The sequence below is a fragment of the Danio rerio genome, chromosome 5, assembly GCF_052040795.2.
Source record: "Danio rerio strain M-AB ecotype USA chromosome 5, GRCz13ab, whole genome shotgun sequence".
Classification (NCBI taxonomy): domain Eukaryota; kingdom Metazoa; phylum Chordata; class Actinopteri; order Cypriniformes; family Danionidae; genus Danio; species Danio rerio.
Window position 1 is genome coordinate 20,556,803 of NC_141025.1, and position 17,044 is coordinate 20,573,846.

Genomic DNA, 17,044 nt, shown 5'->3' on the forward strand with positions numbered 1-17,044 from the left:
TGTGAATTGTGCTGTGGATGTATGAATTGTATGTCTTAAATGTGTTGTTTTTGAGACTGATCTAGCTCCATACTCCAATAGTTAAAAAGTGCTGAATTATACTTAACTCTAATATAAACTACATTATTCGAACAATGTGCATAACTGGAATTTTGAACAGTGTTCATTTAAATTCTCCTTGTCGGAGACAGCAAGCTGTCCTCTGCAAATTTAGTTGCAGCTCTAGAAATCATTAAAGCTGCTATCGGCTTCTGACTCATGTGTGGGCTCTTTTTTAATGTAATGATTTGGTCTCACCACCCAGAGCTCACTGAACTGCTCCTAATGAGAACTCCATTTCATCTGATATGTAGAAAAATTAGGCGTGTACCACAGTAAAGCCTTGGGTTTTGGTTGTTTTAAAACCACAGTACAAGTACCTTGGTTACACACCAAAGAAAAAATACACACACTCCCTTAAGCAGGAAAACTCTTTCAAACACCAGTTAGTTTCATTTGAGCGTTCTTCAGGCAACCAGATGGAAATATACCTGATAGACAGGCAATGATAAAAAAATCTGTCTTGAATCTGGATTAAAAAAGAATATGACTGTACATCAGCTGTTTCCTGGAACAGTGCTACCCATCCGCACCTCTCTGCCCATGACCCCTCTCTGTTTGAGAGCACATGGCCATGAGGTCAGATTTATGAAAGCGCTTAATGGACTTACGAATGGGAGGAGCAATGCCATATAAACCCGCCAATCACAAAGCTAAGGGTGTTTGGTGTTCTTCCAACATCCCAACTCAAGCTTTCATTTCATCATTTGCTGAGTCCCATGCTCAACCATGCTTGTTCATTATTTTAAACTACAGCTTTTAAATAGTGAATTAAGTGAATTTTTATTGAATTTTTGTGAATTTTAGTGAATTAAATTAATTTTCTCATGAATCATATTTGGTTCCGTTAACCTTTTTTCACAAAATGCACTGATTCTTGATAGTTAATCAAAACACAAACAGCCTGATTTTTTTGGAAAATGATTCTTGTGAGTCTGCTCTGTATAGTGAATTAATGACACAAAATTTAGACAATGTGTTCAGCTTCTGAGGAAAAATTACTATTGTGAGCTGATTATTTTTGGTGATTTAAAAACAATGCAGGCAATATATAGTAAGATTTTAAAAAAAAATCACTCTTATGAGCTGACTCTTTTTAGTAAATTAAAAGCACAAAGCACAGACAATGTAGCCTGATTCTTTTGGAAAAATATTTCTTGAGAGTCTGTTCATTTTAGTGAATCAATTTTGGTGAATAAAAAAACGTAACTCAGACAATATATAGTTCGATTTCGAAGAGAAATGACTCTTATAAGCCGACTCTCTCTAGAAAATCAAAAGCTATTTAATGAATCAATAACACAAAATCCAGACAATGTAGTCAGCTTCTGGGGAAAATTACTCTTATGAGATTTTTTTTTTTTTTTTTTGGTGAATAATAAACACAACGCATACAATATATAAGATATTAAGGGGAAAAGATTCTTATGAGCCGATTCTCTCTAGTTAATCAAAAGCACAATGCCTGATTCTTTTGGAAAATGATTCTTGTGAGTCTGTTCTATTTAGTGAATTAATGTCACAAAATTCAGAAAATGTGTTTAGCTTCTGAGGAAAAATTACTCTTATGAGGCAGTTCTTTTTAGTGATTAAAAACAACGCAGGCAATATATAGTAAGATTTTAAGGAAAAATTACTCTTATGAGCTGACTCTTTTTAGTAAATCAAAAGCACAAAACACAGACAATGTAGCCTGATTCTTATTTAAAAATATATTTCTTGAGAGTCATTTTTATAAAAAGAAAAAAAAATCACATTTTGGTGAATAAAAAAAATATAACTCAGACAATATATAATCTGATTTTGAGGGGAAATTACTCTTATAAGCCAAATCTTTTTACCAAAAGCTATTTAGTGAATCAATAACTCAAAATTCAGACAATGTAGTCAGCTTCTGGGGGAAAATGTAAAAATATAAACACAATTTCGACAATATATATTAAGATTTTGAGGGGAAATGACTCTTATGAGCCGATTCTTTTTAGTTAACCGAAAGCACAAAACACAGACAACATAACCTGATTCTTTTGAAAAAATGATTCCTGAGAGTCTGTTTTCGTTTTAGCGAATCTGAGTCGATTCTTTTTTGTGAATAAAAAACACAACGCAGATAATATATAGTAAGATTTTAAGGGGAAATTACTTTTATGAGCTAATTCTTCCAAGTAAATCAAAAACACAAACACAGAAGATGTAGCACGATTCTTTTAGAAAATGACTCTCTGTCTGTTCTTTAGAGTGAATCAATAACATACAACACAGACAATGTAGCCCAATTCTTAGGAAAATGACTCTTATATGCTGGTTCTTTTTTATTCTATCTCTAACACACAATGCAGATGGTGTAGTCCGTTTCTAGGAAAAATTACTCTTATTGAACAGTTATTTTTAATGAATCAAAAACACAACACTGACAATGTAGTTTGATTCTCAGGAAATTCTTTTTTTTTTGTGAATATAAAAATACTTATCACAACCAAAGTAGCCTGATTCCAGGACTAATGTCTAGTCTCTTGTAAGTCATACGCATCAAGTTTAAAATTAGTTTGTGATCTTGTTTACAACTAGAAGATGTGAATCTTTTGCAATTTTTTTTCCTTTATTCAAAATCAGATTTATTCTATGATAGTTCAATTGAATTGTTATTCTAATGTTCTCACATTAAAATGTTTCAAATATTAATTGAGCTTGTCTTATTAACGTCATCCCTAATATTAACGATTCAATATCATGTCAGTGTTCCATGGTTACCTTCAGTGTAATGCGGTAAAGCCCCATTTTTGCAAAGCTCCTCTCTACTTCTAATTTTACATAGGAATTTTTGCAGGAGCACTAATAAACCGGGATCTCTATATGTGCTGTGTGTTTTTACTGTTGTTGTGGTTTCTGCAGGGCACAGCGGTGATGTTTTAACACTAATGGCATAAACACAAATAACCGCATGACATATAGCCGTCTGAAAACCCTTTCGGCAGTGTGTGCACATATGAGAGTACGTAACAAGCTCGGCCCGTGGTGTACGGAAAGCTTCTCAGCAGAAATGCAGCAACAGTGGTGATTTATCTTATGCTAACCCCACAGAGTGGCACACAATACCACCGCCATCTACATGCTGGGTTTAATAATATGGGTGAAATACAGCAATTCCCCATAGGCAGCATGAATATACAGCATGTAAGGGGAAAAAAACAATGGAAGCATGCAAATCTCTGAAGCAATGCAGTTACAGACATGCAGACCCAATATGAAAATGAAATTTGCAATCATTATGCAAAGATGCACATTTCTCATTAGCTTCCTTGGAAGGAGTTTAACTGTGAGCGATTTGGTTGTTTAGTAACTTTCGACAACTTACTCTGGGCGTATAGGAGCATTTCCATCACGGGTGTCTGCGTGACAGTCTCGCTTGCGTCAGGAGGCTGTCTGTGTCCCATATTTCAGACGGTTTTCTCATTAAAATGTGCTCGAAAGGGGCTGAAGGAAGACAAAGAGCTAAACTGTGAGTGTTGTTTAAAGGCAGTTTAAGGTGCTCTTCCTCCACACTGTGTGTGCTGTCTGTCAGAAACCCTGGAGCATCTCAGTTTGACACAGACTGAGAAAGCATGACGGCTGTGCTATTGCATACACTCACACACATCATCTCCATCCTTCAGTCATTTATTATTTTTCCCCCCACTCTCCATCCACACATATATCCATATTTTCCACAAATCTTGTTTCAGCCTCCATTTAGTAGAGAGAGAGGGAGAGCCATTTATCCATTTTACACCTCTCCAAATTTTCGCTCTGCGTCTCTCCTCTATAAAATAATAGTTCCAACCCACACAAAACATCACTGAACCCTGTTTGCCTGCATTTATTACGCTCGCTCACCTGCCTGTGACTGTGAATGGAGACCAGAAACGCACGCACTTCCACTGAAGCTGAAAGTTTTCTGCGACACACTCTTTTCGATCTGATTTCACAGGTTAATTACATTGTTTTGTTGGCATGTTGTACGTTTATTCAGACAAACAAATAATGCTCATCATCTCTCGGATAATTAAATGGACCTCCGCTAAACGAACGCCCCCTCCCTTTCTAATAAAAAGGGCTCATCTCCACAACGTTCAAGTGTTCTTCACTTTGACAAGTGTCATTTAAAAACCGCTGTTGTTATGGCAACCGCAGACTCATTACAGTTAATTCACTAATTGCTAACTGGAGCTCTGATTGTTCGAAATTACCTCTGGGACGTGGTTAACCCTTCACTTGGTATGCAGATCAGGCGGCCCGTTAGTCGCTACTGCTCATAAAGGCCTCTAATTTAGCACAATGCTCTTTAAATTCACTTCCTCCCCCCTCCTTCCCCCCCCCCTTTCCCGTTCTCCGCTGGTCCCCTTGCATCCCAAAGCCCCATCAAGCAGTTTGTAATCAAGAGGCTGGTTGCTATGGTGATTAATCGTCGCCTTTTCTGTCAGCAGTTTTTAGAGAGATGGGGCTTGATGTTTGTTTGTTAATGGGCCGGTAAACAATGGGACTGGAGGTTTTTTTTTTAATCGCCTTCATGGATTTTCCTGCGAAAAGCTTCATCGCTGAGTCTAAATCCTTGTATTGTATCTGATCAAAGAGAGAGATGGATAAATGTTTTACAGAATAAATGACTAGTCAGCGTGGAGACAATTTTGTTTCTTTTCGTTTTTGACAAACATCTATTTCGCTTTTAAATCAAACAAAGGTTAGTGGAGTATGAAAATAATTCACTTTTTTATATAAATGTTTACTATTAATATACTCTCCCCAGGCTATGCAAGATGGAAGTGACTTTTTTCAGTACAACATGACATGTTTAACTAAAGAGCAAAGGACTGTTTGCTGAGGCTATGAGGATTAAATGTAATAATGTAAATAATTTATAGCACAGAATGCTTGGTTTACCTCATAAGAGCTTAAATGTATCGTCAGGATCCTCAAGTATTAATTTAGCTTTTTCCATATGTATGTATGTACATTACCTGACAAAAGTCTTGTCGCCTATCCAAGTTTTAGGAACAACAAATAATAAGTTGACTTCTAGTTGATCATTTGGTATCAGAAGTGACTTATATGAAAGGCAAAGGCCTCTAGATTAAACTTATCTTACCAACATAAAGTATGATCATGCTAATATGAACAAATAATATTTTTATTTAATTTAATTAAAATAAATTAATTATTTAATAAGGACAGTAAGGTCTGACTTTGCTTTAACAAAAGTCTTGTCACTTAACAGAAATAATGTACAGTATAGAATATAAAGTCATGGTGCAGTGGAAAAAGAATTAATATGTGTATGTCTCCCATAAGCTTGGACGACTGCATCCATACATCTCTGCAGTGACTCAAATAACTTATTAATAAACTCATCTGAAATGGCAAAGAAAGCGTTCTTGCAGGACTCCCAGAGTTCATCAACATTCTTTGAATTCATGTTCAATGCCTCCTCCTTCATCTCACCCCAGACATGCTCAATAATATTAATGTCTGGTGACTGGGCTGGCCAGTCGTGGAGCACCTTAACCTTTTTCTATGCGGAGGCTGAAATTTTAGAAGAAGAGCTATCCTGCTGAAGAATTTGCCCTCTCCTGTGGTTTGTAATGTAATGGGCAGCACAAATGTCTTGATACAGTCACTCAGGCTGTTGATGTTGCCATCTACTCTGCAAATCTCACACATGGCCCATACTGAATGTAACCCCAAACCATGATTTTTCCTTCAGCAAATTTGATCGATTTCTGTGAGAATCTTGTGTCCATACGAGTTCCAATAGGTCTTCTCCAGTATTTGTGATGATTGGGATGCAACTAATGATTCATCTGAAAAATCTACCCTCTGCTACTTTTTCAAACGATCAACTAGAAGTCAAGTTATTGTTTGTTGCTCTTACAACTCGGTTGTAAGACAAGACTTTTGTCAAGTAGTGTACATATACATCTTTTTCAATTCTTTTTTATTGACTTAGCATTACTTTGCTGTTCTACTAAAGACAAAAGTAATTTCTCAGATACCACTCCTCTTTTTTAAAATCGTATTTAATTTGTACGAATTAGCCACTAAACTGACAAAACGTAAAATACATATGTTTCCTCGTGAGATCAGGATAGAATAATGAAGCATTGTTCTTCCAGGTTCTACCATTATTTATGCACTATATAATTATTAAGGGAAATTTCTTTCATTCTAAATTGTACTGCATTTTCTTCAGCATACATTTAATCAATATACTGAAAGTATTACACTTTTTAATTATTTTTTAATATTAAAATTTAATCATATATTTTTTGCATCTTTTCTGTTAACAGGTAGTCAAGAGAGCTCCTACAAGGATGAGGAAGAACAAGTCCAGAACACTAAAGGTCAGGCAGTATGATTTCATGCACTGAAAGCATTGCTTTAGATAATTAATATTGATTGCACAAGATGCTGACTTCAAATTTATACCATAATACCAATACCGATACCTGCATACATTACAAGTGATTTTAAAATTGATATTTATCAAAGAATTAAAATGAAAATGAGTTCTACTTCCTGCATTCTATCTAAACACCCGCATTCATGTACATAAAAGAGGAGTCTTAGAGCAGATAAAAAAACAACCCAGGCTCATTCTGATTACGTACCGCTATGTACATTTCTGGAGAGAACAAAATACATGCCAGGAGCTAAGTTTTTTTTGCAGTTTTTGTTTTTTGAATCCACCTGAAGTCGTGTATGCTTTTTCAGATCTCCTATTCCCATCGCGAGTGCCATTTGTGCCTGCTGTTCTTACGTAAGTCCACCAGAGGCTGCTGTTGACTGACTAATTTACTGACTGACCAACTGACCGATCCCCCCACCATTCCTCTTCCCTAAACCCAACCAACAGTGTTTAAAAGAGCATCGGTTGACCCAACTAACTCCCTAAACCCAACTGCAGTGTTTTAAAAAGCAATCCAGAAAACGAAAAGCCTCCTGATTTTTATCACATTCTCATCCTTTTATTTACAAACTTGTAACAATGGGAAAGCCATTCATATGGAGGTAAGTGGTCAGCTGGTAATCGCAAAAAAGGAGCGGCATCATACTGCCCCGTAGCGTATGTTTTAAAGATGAAATGCAGCCGTATGTACTTCTGGCTACATAATTTGTGATCTCCAGAAATGTATATGAGGCTACGTTTTCAGAATCAGCATGTGTTGCAAAAACAGACCCACAGAAACTGATGACTCAATCAGGCCACACTTCCACCTTTAGCTGCACAGTGACAGTGACCTGTCAACCCAAGCTTTCTTTCAGTTTGTACGTTCAGTGACCGCACAAACACTTGTGTCCGGATGACACCGTGTCTGTGAGTGCGCCTCAGTGTATGTGTGTGTGTGAGAGAGAGAGGGGGAGAGAGAGAGCCCTTTGAAGCACACACAGCTCAAAGGCCAGGAAGGCAATCTGAGAACTTCACAGGCACACAGGATAAAATTGCCTTGAACCCAGAGGTGCAGGGAAAGAGCAATTTGTGTTCCATCTGTTCGGGTACTACCTATTAAGGACATGGGCACTCCATGCCTGAGAGAGAGAAAGAGAGAGAGAGACTCCAAATCCAATTATTTTAGTACAGTCCTATGCTTTTTCTTTTGAGGGATGGAACGTCTATATTTTGTTTTGATGTCATTTTTTCCTCCTTAAAGACCAAGTCTCTGTCATCCTCTTGACAGGAGATCCTCTGACACTCAGGATTATGGTGCACAGGCTATAAGGTATAGGTCAAAAGTAAACTGCCTGCTCTGTCAGCATTTGCAAAACATGGAACTGGAAGAGAGATGCGGGCAGTTTTTTTGCTCTATTGTTTCAAAACATTGTGAGCTGTCTACCTAGATGACATTTACCATTTTAAGGCATCACAGGTCCATTCTTAATGTTCCTGAAGATCTTTTAAAAAGGAACATCATATACTTTTCTTTTGCTTGTGCTAGCAATTTAAAATAGTGGATGAAATAAGAATACACTCCAAAAATTACATTAATGGGTTTTTTTGTTTTCAATAGTTTACAATTACTGTCTACTTTTTTAGTTACACCTTACTAGTACCAGGTTGGACCCCCTTTTGCCTTAAGAACTGCCTTAATCCTTCGTGGCATAGATTCAACAAAGTACTGGAAATATTCCTCAGAGATCTTGCTCCATATTGACATGTTTGCATCACACAGTTGCTGCAGATTTGTCGGCTGCACATCCATGATATGAATCTCCCGTTCTACCACATCCCTAAGGTGCTCTATTGGATTGAGATCTACTGAATGTGGAGGCCATATGAGTACAGTGAACTCATTGTCATGTTCAAGGAACCAGTCTGAGATGATGCTGAGATCATGCTTCATGACGGTGCATTATCCTGCTGGAAGTAGCCATCAGAAGATGGGGTCATACACTGTGGTCATGTAGGGATGGACATGGTCAGCAACAATACTCAGGTAGGCTGTGGCATTGACACAATGCTCAGTTGGTACTAATGGGCCCAAAGTGTGCCAAGTAAATATCCCCCACACCATTACAACACCACCGCCAGCCTGAACCATTGATACAAGGCCGGATGAAGCAATGCTTTTTTTTTTTTCAAATTTGCATTAACAAGCAGTTGGACAGGTGTAGTAAACCTAATAAAGGTCCTGTGTTCCTAGATTAAAAGGATGCTCTTTGGAATGACATATCTTTAATGTCTTATGCAGTGCTGCTTGTTTTCTGCTTCATAAAGGGATAGATTACCCAAAACTGAACATTCTGTCATCATTTAGTAACCCTTTTCTTGTTTCAAATCTGTTTACCTTTTTTGAACCACACATATATACACACTGCATGATTTATTACCATTTTTTTCACTAAATCAGATGACAATTAATAATCTGTTTCATCAAAGACATCATTTAAGTTCAGCTCCAATTCATTGTAGATGCATGTGGGATATTCATTAATACATTTTCTTTTCGACTTAGTAGATTATTAATCTGGGGTCACCACGGCGGAATGAACCACCAACCTATCCAGTATATGTTTTTACGCAGCGGATGCCCTTCTAGCTGCAACCTGTCACTGCGAAACATCCATACATTCTCATTCACGCTCATACACTACGGATAATTTTGAAAAGAAAATAAGATATTTTGAAGAAACCTGGAAAACTGCAACCATTGACTTCCATAGGGTTTTTTTTCCTATATGAAAGTTTATGGTTACAGGTTTTTAGCTTTCTTTGAAATATCTAATGGAACAAAAAATGAAATAAGGCTTGGAAGCACTTGAGGTTGAGTAAATAGTAAGTAAATGTTCAGTTTTGGGTGAATTATCCATTTAAGAGTAATTTTTTGATCAAGCCATATTTTACTCACCCTCATATAACTTATTCAGATTTTTAGACAAATAATACATCTTCGAGAGTGTCCATATAAAACTGGGTACAGACAGGCCAGTTCCAGAATAAAATCCCTGTGGGTGCTTTTGAAATCAATGATCTTAGCTAAACATTATGTGTTGATTGCAATGGTTATCACCATATCTGTTATTGCTACTGGGTCAGTTGGCATTTCTGTGTGTAGTTGGCATGTTCTCCCCATGTTTGTTCTGGTTTTCTCCAGGTGCTCCAGTTTCCCCCACAGTCCAAAGACATGTGCTATAGGTGAATTAGGTAAACTAAATTGGCTCAAGTGTATGTGTGTGAATGAGTGTATAGGTTATTCCCAGTACTGGGTTGCTGTTGGAAGGGCATCCGTTGCTTAAAACATATGCTGGAGGTTGTAAGTTTGCGGTTTGCAAAAGTCGCTGGTCCATTCTGCTTTGGCGACCTCTGATGTAGAGACAAAGTCGAAGGAAAATGAATGAAATTAACAAATAAATGTGGATTTTTTCCTTCTAATTTCCTTAAGGGACACTATGGCTGTTTCTCAATATGCATTTTTCAGCGATCTTGCGTCCTCGTGTTCTTGTGTAAAGTCATCATCAACCGTCAAAGTTCTGTTTCAAAACTCAAGACTGCATGAACAGAGGATGCGTGAAAGTTACCGGATGTGTTCTTGATATCGAGGACACACCGATGCAGACTTGAGCACCAAACTTACTCAAGAAGTTCCAGAAGTCCTTGTGATGGGTTAAAGGAGGTGGGAAGCGCAGCATTTTGTGTAGATTTATTATTAAAGTTCAGAAATGTAACTTATTTTTGTGAAAATAAACATTACCATGAATATATTTATAAAGGCATAACCACATTTTATTACATTTATTTTAGATTTATTTGCTGAAATTTGTATTAAAATCTGTTTTATTTGTATTTTGCAAAGTATATTTGTAAGGTTTTGTGCATGCTATGCATATATTAAAAAGCGGAAAAACAGTAACTCATTGTGTGAATTCTGTAATGTTTAAATAATCTGTTAAAAATGTGTGAAAGTCATGTGACCATCAGGAAGAATGCAGCATCTACTTTCTCAGAGGACAAGTTCTCTGTTCTCGCTGTTTTACGAGTTCGTTCTTCTGAGCTGACCTGGCAAGACCGATATTCACAAGAACATAAGTCCGTTCTCAGTATTCTTGGAATTGAGAAACAGCCTTTGATGCACAGGATAGAACTTTCTGAGGTTACATTTCAGTCAGGATGCGGCATTGGAAGCTGCAAGATCCTTGCTCGGTTTTGGAGCCAAGCTTTTGTGTTATTAAAGATTCCTCTCCGAGACATGAGTGATGTGAATGGATTGGTTCTCTTAACTTTTCACCCTCTGCTGAATTAACATAACACTAGCCAGGAGGGAAGTGTGTTGCCTGGGCAACGAATTGCCACCATTTTCAGTGGGATCAGAGTTGCAAACTGCGAAGGGTAAAACCTTTAGCATCGGGTAAAAGACAGGCCCAGACGGTCTTACGGCTGTCAGAGCCTCCAGAGAGAAGGGAAATAGAGTGGCGGAATTGCTTTGGCAGTTGATTACATGGCCTTAAAAAAACGGAGAGATTAAAACGCTGCATAAAGTCACCCAAAGGTAATCTCATTTTATCTGATGTGACTGCGGAGTTCTGGCTCTTTTCTCAGTAGGAAGTCTCAAAGGATCCGTGATGGAAACAGAAAAGAGCTGAAATCCTGTGAGTCCTACATTCGTCTTGTCGTCTGAGCGAGCTGAGTCTCGGACTGTGAGGGATTCGCCGCTAATCAGCCAGGCCTGTTCTCGGCGGGGAACAGTCACTGATGAGAGCCACTGCAGATTAAAATGACGCATGATTGTAGATTGCGAGCATTTCAAAGTGTCTGACATTATAGCTGGGCTGCATGATGATTCCTCACACCCTGCGATTTAGAGGCTGCCAGACTGGAAGGGCTGTTTTTTTTTGTTTTGTTTTTTTGGCTGCAGCTCCCGTCCAATCAGGGTCACATGATGACAGTGACATTCTTCACCTTCGTTTAGAGGTGTGTGTGTGTGTGAGTTTTCAGCAAGAACCCAATTAAAGCTTGTTGGGGGAAGGATTTCTTGACCCAGCCCAGCATTAGTGAATGACAATAGCTGTATTGAGAGAGACGCGTCTCCTGACAAACTGATTTCCAGGTGCTAAACAGCCTGCAACACCTAAACACCTCCACGAGAAAAAAGGAGGGGAGGGAGACTGAGAGACGGGGGTCTGAGATATTAAGAGAGGCAGAGGAAGTGCAGGGATGTGGGTGGACGGACGATTAGCAGCCGCGGTGCTTTACGAGGAACGGATCTGGCCTCTCCTTGTGCCAGCTGTGAAACAAATTGTGTTTAAACGCAGTAATACAGTAAGGCTGGAGCAAAAGATGGGGATTTGCACACAAAGACTGACTGACAGATGGAGAGGCAGCCAACCTTTAAGAAAAAGTGGAAGGGAAAGACAGAGGAGTTGGATAAATAGATAGACAGAGAGCCAGGTTCAGAGGATCTTTTAGTGGGGCATTATGCAAGATTTTCAGGTCAGAAATGAGCAGGTGCTATGTATGGTGTATATGTGTAGTGGCTCAGTGGTTAACACTGTCACCTCACAACAAGAAGGACACTGGTTGAAATCCCGGCTAGGCCAGTTGGCATTTCTATGTGGAGTTTACATGTTATCTCCGTGTTCATTTCCTCCAGGTGCTCCAGTGTCCCCACAGTCCAAACACATGTGCTATAGGTGAATTACAACAAAATTAGCTTTTGTGAGTTTGTGTGTGAATGCGTGTTTCCAAATACTGGGTTGCAGCTAGAAGGGCATTTGCTGTGGCGACCCCTGATAAATTATGGACTAAGCCGAAGAAAAATGAATGAATGAATAGATATGTGTATAAATCCATCTAACTAAAGAAAATAAAATGGTCGTGCCCAACTGAGTCTGGTTCTCTCAAGGTTTTTTTTTCTTCACTCCCATCAGGTGAAGTTTTTTTTCCCTCTCCGCTGTCGCCACTGCCTCGCATGGTTCAGGATTGGTAGAGCTACGCATCGATGAATTTGCTCTTCAGGGTTTGAACTCTCATTAATGATTAAATCACACTGAACTGAGCTAAACTGAACTGAACTTAAACACTAAAACCTGAACCACACTGTTCCAGTTACTATGACCATTTATGTGAAGCTGCTTTGACACAATCTACATTGTAAAAGCGCTATACAAATAAAGCTGAATTGAATTGAATTGAATACAGCAGTCAACATTTGATTTGGATCATCACCTATCATCAAAGTCAGCCTAAAACTATTTAACAGCACCCATTCTTGTCTTAGGATGGATATTTGCATGACTGCACCACTAAAAACAAAATGAATGAATTAATCCATGCTTTCACGCTATTTTTGACAAACTCTGATACTACTATCCAACCGGTGCAGCATAATTTAAACCCATCCCAGCAAACAATTTTGTGTTTAATAGACGTCTAATAGACATCTAAACGTAAACAACTTGGCTAAAACAAGGCTAAACTTGGGCTGTCAGTGAAAATCTAATAGATGTTTAAGAATAGCCCAAAACTAGACTAGTCATCAAATAGAGAGATTAGACAGACTTCATATGTGTAGTGATTCATTTCTGTTTATTTGATGACTAGTCTAATTTTGGCCTAGACAGCTATTAGAATTTTCTCTGACAGCCAAAATTTAGCCTTGTTTTAGCCAAGACGACTATGTTTAGACGTCAATTAGACATCTTTTGAAAACAAAAAAACGTTTGCTGGGATTAGACCAGGCAAAACTTTTCTAATCTGATGTAAACTCAGTTTCCTGTTCTTAACTGAAAGGAGTGACACTGGTGTGCTCTTATGCTGCTGTAGCACATCTTCTTCAAGCTTCGATGTGTTCTGCATTCAGAGATGCTCTTCTGCAGATGGTAAGTTATTCTCTAAGTTATTGCTGGCTTTCCATCAGCTCAAAGCTGTCTGGCATTTCTTTTTTGACCTCTGGCATCAATGATGCATTTTCATCCTCTGAGCTGCTGCTCTCTGGATATTTTCTTTTTTGGGGCCATTTTCTGTAAACTCTAAAGACGGTTATATGAGAGAAAATCCCAGTAGATCAGCAGTTTCTGAAATACCCACACCAGCCTGTCTGGCACCAGCAACCACACCACGTGACCACCTTTCTTCCCCATTCTGTTTCTTGGTTTAAATTTCAGCAGATCATCTACATCAGGGGTGTCCAAACTTTGTCCTGGAGGGCCGATGTCCTGCATATTTAGTCCCAACACCAACTAAACACACCTGAACCAGCTAATTAAGCTTTTTCTTAGTATACTAGAAACTAACCGGGAGGTGGTTTACAGGTTGAGCCCTATGTGTGCACGTGCCTGAAGCTGGGGTGTGCCACTGGATGTTCCAACGCATGAGAGTTTGCACTCTCATGGCTGGGATGTGTGTCTGCCAGTATGCCAGAGTAATGTCAGAGTATGCCAGAGTAATTGGCGATAATTGGCAAACACTGAAAAAGCAGAAACTAAGCTAAAGGAAAGTGAGGGTGAGACCCCGTTTACACTAATACGTTTTAGCTGTAAACCTTTTGCTTCAGTGACACCTTCTATCCACACTAAGTTGGAGTTTTCGAGCTCCGAAAACTGAGCTTTTTGAAAACGCTGAAGATGCCATTTTGGTTTTAAAACACTGTTGCTGCTTGTTAGTGTGGATGGGGGAAACAGAGACATCTGAAAACGGTGGCGAAGGTGTGGCTGCAGACATTCGCCTATACTGTATGATTGGGGCTTTTTGTCAGTATTAAGAATGCAAAGTTCAGTCTTGCATCCTCTTATTGAGGTAAGACTTTGCAACTTTCATATGGAAAACAAACTCCTGAGGACACGTCGGGTAAATCTTCAATGGGAACAGTGTAGCCTACTTTATAACCTCATTCACATCACCCAGGCTACTGTTTCACTATCTTAACAGTAAAATGAAAACATGATTAAAAGGAACTGCCTATTTTCATTTTGATATTAACTTAACAGACACTAAATGTTAAGGCGTCATGTAGCTACATATTTATATGACCGTCATCTTCACTGTATACATATTTATAACAAAACAGAGCCATAACACAACTCCCTCCTTTCATTTTCTTCAAAAAATAAAAAATATACCCTCTCGTTTGCTAAATATAAGTTTTAATAATCAATAATTTTAAAAAAATAAGTTTATACAGTATAGAAAATAAAGGCAAGCAATCAGTCAAATGTGCAGAATCAGTGTATGTAGTTAAGTAAATTAATATATTAACTTATTTTTGTGCTCAGACAAAACAGTTATCTGAGAACAATTAATAGATTCAAAAGACCTAAGAGTCGTAAGATAGAAACAAGAGAAATTTAACATCACGTTTAACAACTATAGTGAGCTGAGATCCAGTGGTAGGTTCTTGATGAACCATCCAACGTGCACTGCTCTCACCTGGGGAGGTGTGCTCAAAGCACCTGCTGACTGCCTGGAGCTCAGACGTCCACATATGCTGCTGCAGTGCATGCCAGTGTGTGTGTGTGTGTGTGTGTGTGTGTGTGTGTGGTCATGTTATGTGCATTTTCAGCAGTGAAGTGTGGACGGAGATATTTTCAGCAATGCTAGGTTAAACGCCAGTGTGGACATGAATCGTTTTCATTCTAAAACGCAGTTTTAAAAATTAAAACGTATTAGTGTAAAGGGGGCCTCAGGGCTGGGATGTGCATCTGCCATTATGCCAGATTAATGTCAGAGTATACAAGAGAAATTGATGCTTTATTCTGTTGCAGCAATCCCTGAAACAGCAGAACCTAAGCTTAAGGGAAAGTGAGAGTGAGTAACCGATAGAAATCGTTGAGCTGGTGGACCTAATAAAGTGGCAAGTAAGTTTGTAACTTTTTTCACCAAAAGCCAGAAACCTCAAGACCAGCAAGTCATGTCTTAATTTTAATTCCCGCAATTTGTCAAAACAACATGAAAGAAGGAAACTATTCATTCATTCATTCATTTTCTTGTCGTCTTAGTTCCTTTATTAATCTGGGGTCGCCACAGCGAAATGAACCGCCAACTTATCCAGCAAGTTTTTTATGCAGCGGATGCCCTTCCAGCCGCAACACATCTCTGGGAAACATCCACACACACATTCACACACTACAAACAATTTATCCTAACCAATTCACCTGTACCGCATGTCTTTGGACTGTGGGAGAAACCAGAGCACCCAGAGGAAACCCACGCGAACGCAGGGAGAACATGCAAACTCCACACAGAAACGCCAACTGAGCCGGGGCTCGAACCAGCAACCCAGCAACCTTCTTGCTGTGAGGCTTTAGCATTACCTACTGCGCCACTGCTTCGCCCCAGAGGGAAACTATTTAGCGATATATCAATAGTGTAAATTTTTCCGAATAAATGTTTCTTTTAATTTTATTTCTTCTCATATTGATTTTACTTGCCTGATCTATGCATGCAAATGACTCAGGTTGGCATTCTGGTGATAGGGTTATTGAATATAAAACAGCTCTGCAGCTGAGATGAAAAAAGACAAGAGAGGTAAAATGGGTAAAATGTGTACACTGGGAGTAAAAGGAAAGTGGGAGGTACTAAAAGAGGGCAAGCGAAGTGGCAGACATCAAAATTGCATTGAGAGGAATGGAACAGCATAGCGAAACAGAGAAAAGCAAGCATATTAACGGGCATAAGCGGTATGCACAGAGACACCCCTCCAACAGCCAAGTGACACAGTGAACTGCAGGGAAGGGGGGCCAGCGGAAGAGCAAGCATGGAAATGAGCACCTGGAGCTTATTTATCTAAAAGCTTCTTTCAGCTCGCACTTTTTATGGCATAGCAGGAGCTGACTAGCAATAAAAACCACTTTGTGAATCAATTATGTCCCTGGAATGGTATATGGACTATTTAATTGTACAGCTCTCCATCCTGTAACTTTACTAATTGCACAGCACTTCCTTCAGCTGGGCTCCCCCTCTAGTGCTGATTGCATGTTACTTCGTTCTCTCTTTCTGTTGTGTTTCTAAGCATCTAATCCAGTTCTTCGCCATAAAACCGACTCCCTGAGGCAATATGGGGCAGGTAGTTAATAATGCACATATTTCAGACCAAGTGTTTCGTGCTGAAAGTGGAGAGACTGTGACATTTCTTGTTTTATTCAGGTGCAACCCTATTCTGAGAAAAGTCTTGTAATAAACCATAATTCTGAGGGTCAGAAGTTCCCAGGTTCCCTTAAAGCATGCATTGCATTTTTTGTCTGCTCTGCTGAAAGATGTTTCGTGAATGGAGTTAATAAAAGTGCCAGTTTGACCCTAATCAGACACACAATTGGTAATTATGAAGCATGCAATGACTATAAGAATATCCCATTTTAGTCTCAAAGGCAAAATGCGAATTAGTTGAACTTTAATCTGAACAAAAGTTCAGAAATCCCGCAGTGACGATGCAGGGGTCTGATTATAGGAGCTGGAATGAAAATTTCTTCTTGAATGCGATCAGAC

At 38.8% G+C, this 17,044-nt stretch overlaps 1 protein-coding gene across 1 annotated transcript in view; it reads left to right on the plus strand.

Moving 5' to 3' along the window:
- LOC147843922 (uncharacterized) overlaps positions 1-10,172 on the plus strand; it is a 143,860-nt gene extending 133,688 nt beyond the window's left edge. The window contains exons 9-10 of the mRNA XM_087253372.1: positions 6,420-9,134; positions 9,849-10,172. The gene's annotated coding sequence lies outside the window, so the exon portion shown is untranslated. The remainder of the gene's footprint in view (positions 1-6,419; positions 9,135-9,848) is intronic.
- The last annotated feature ends 6,872 nt before the right edge of the window (positions 10,173-17,044 follow it).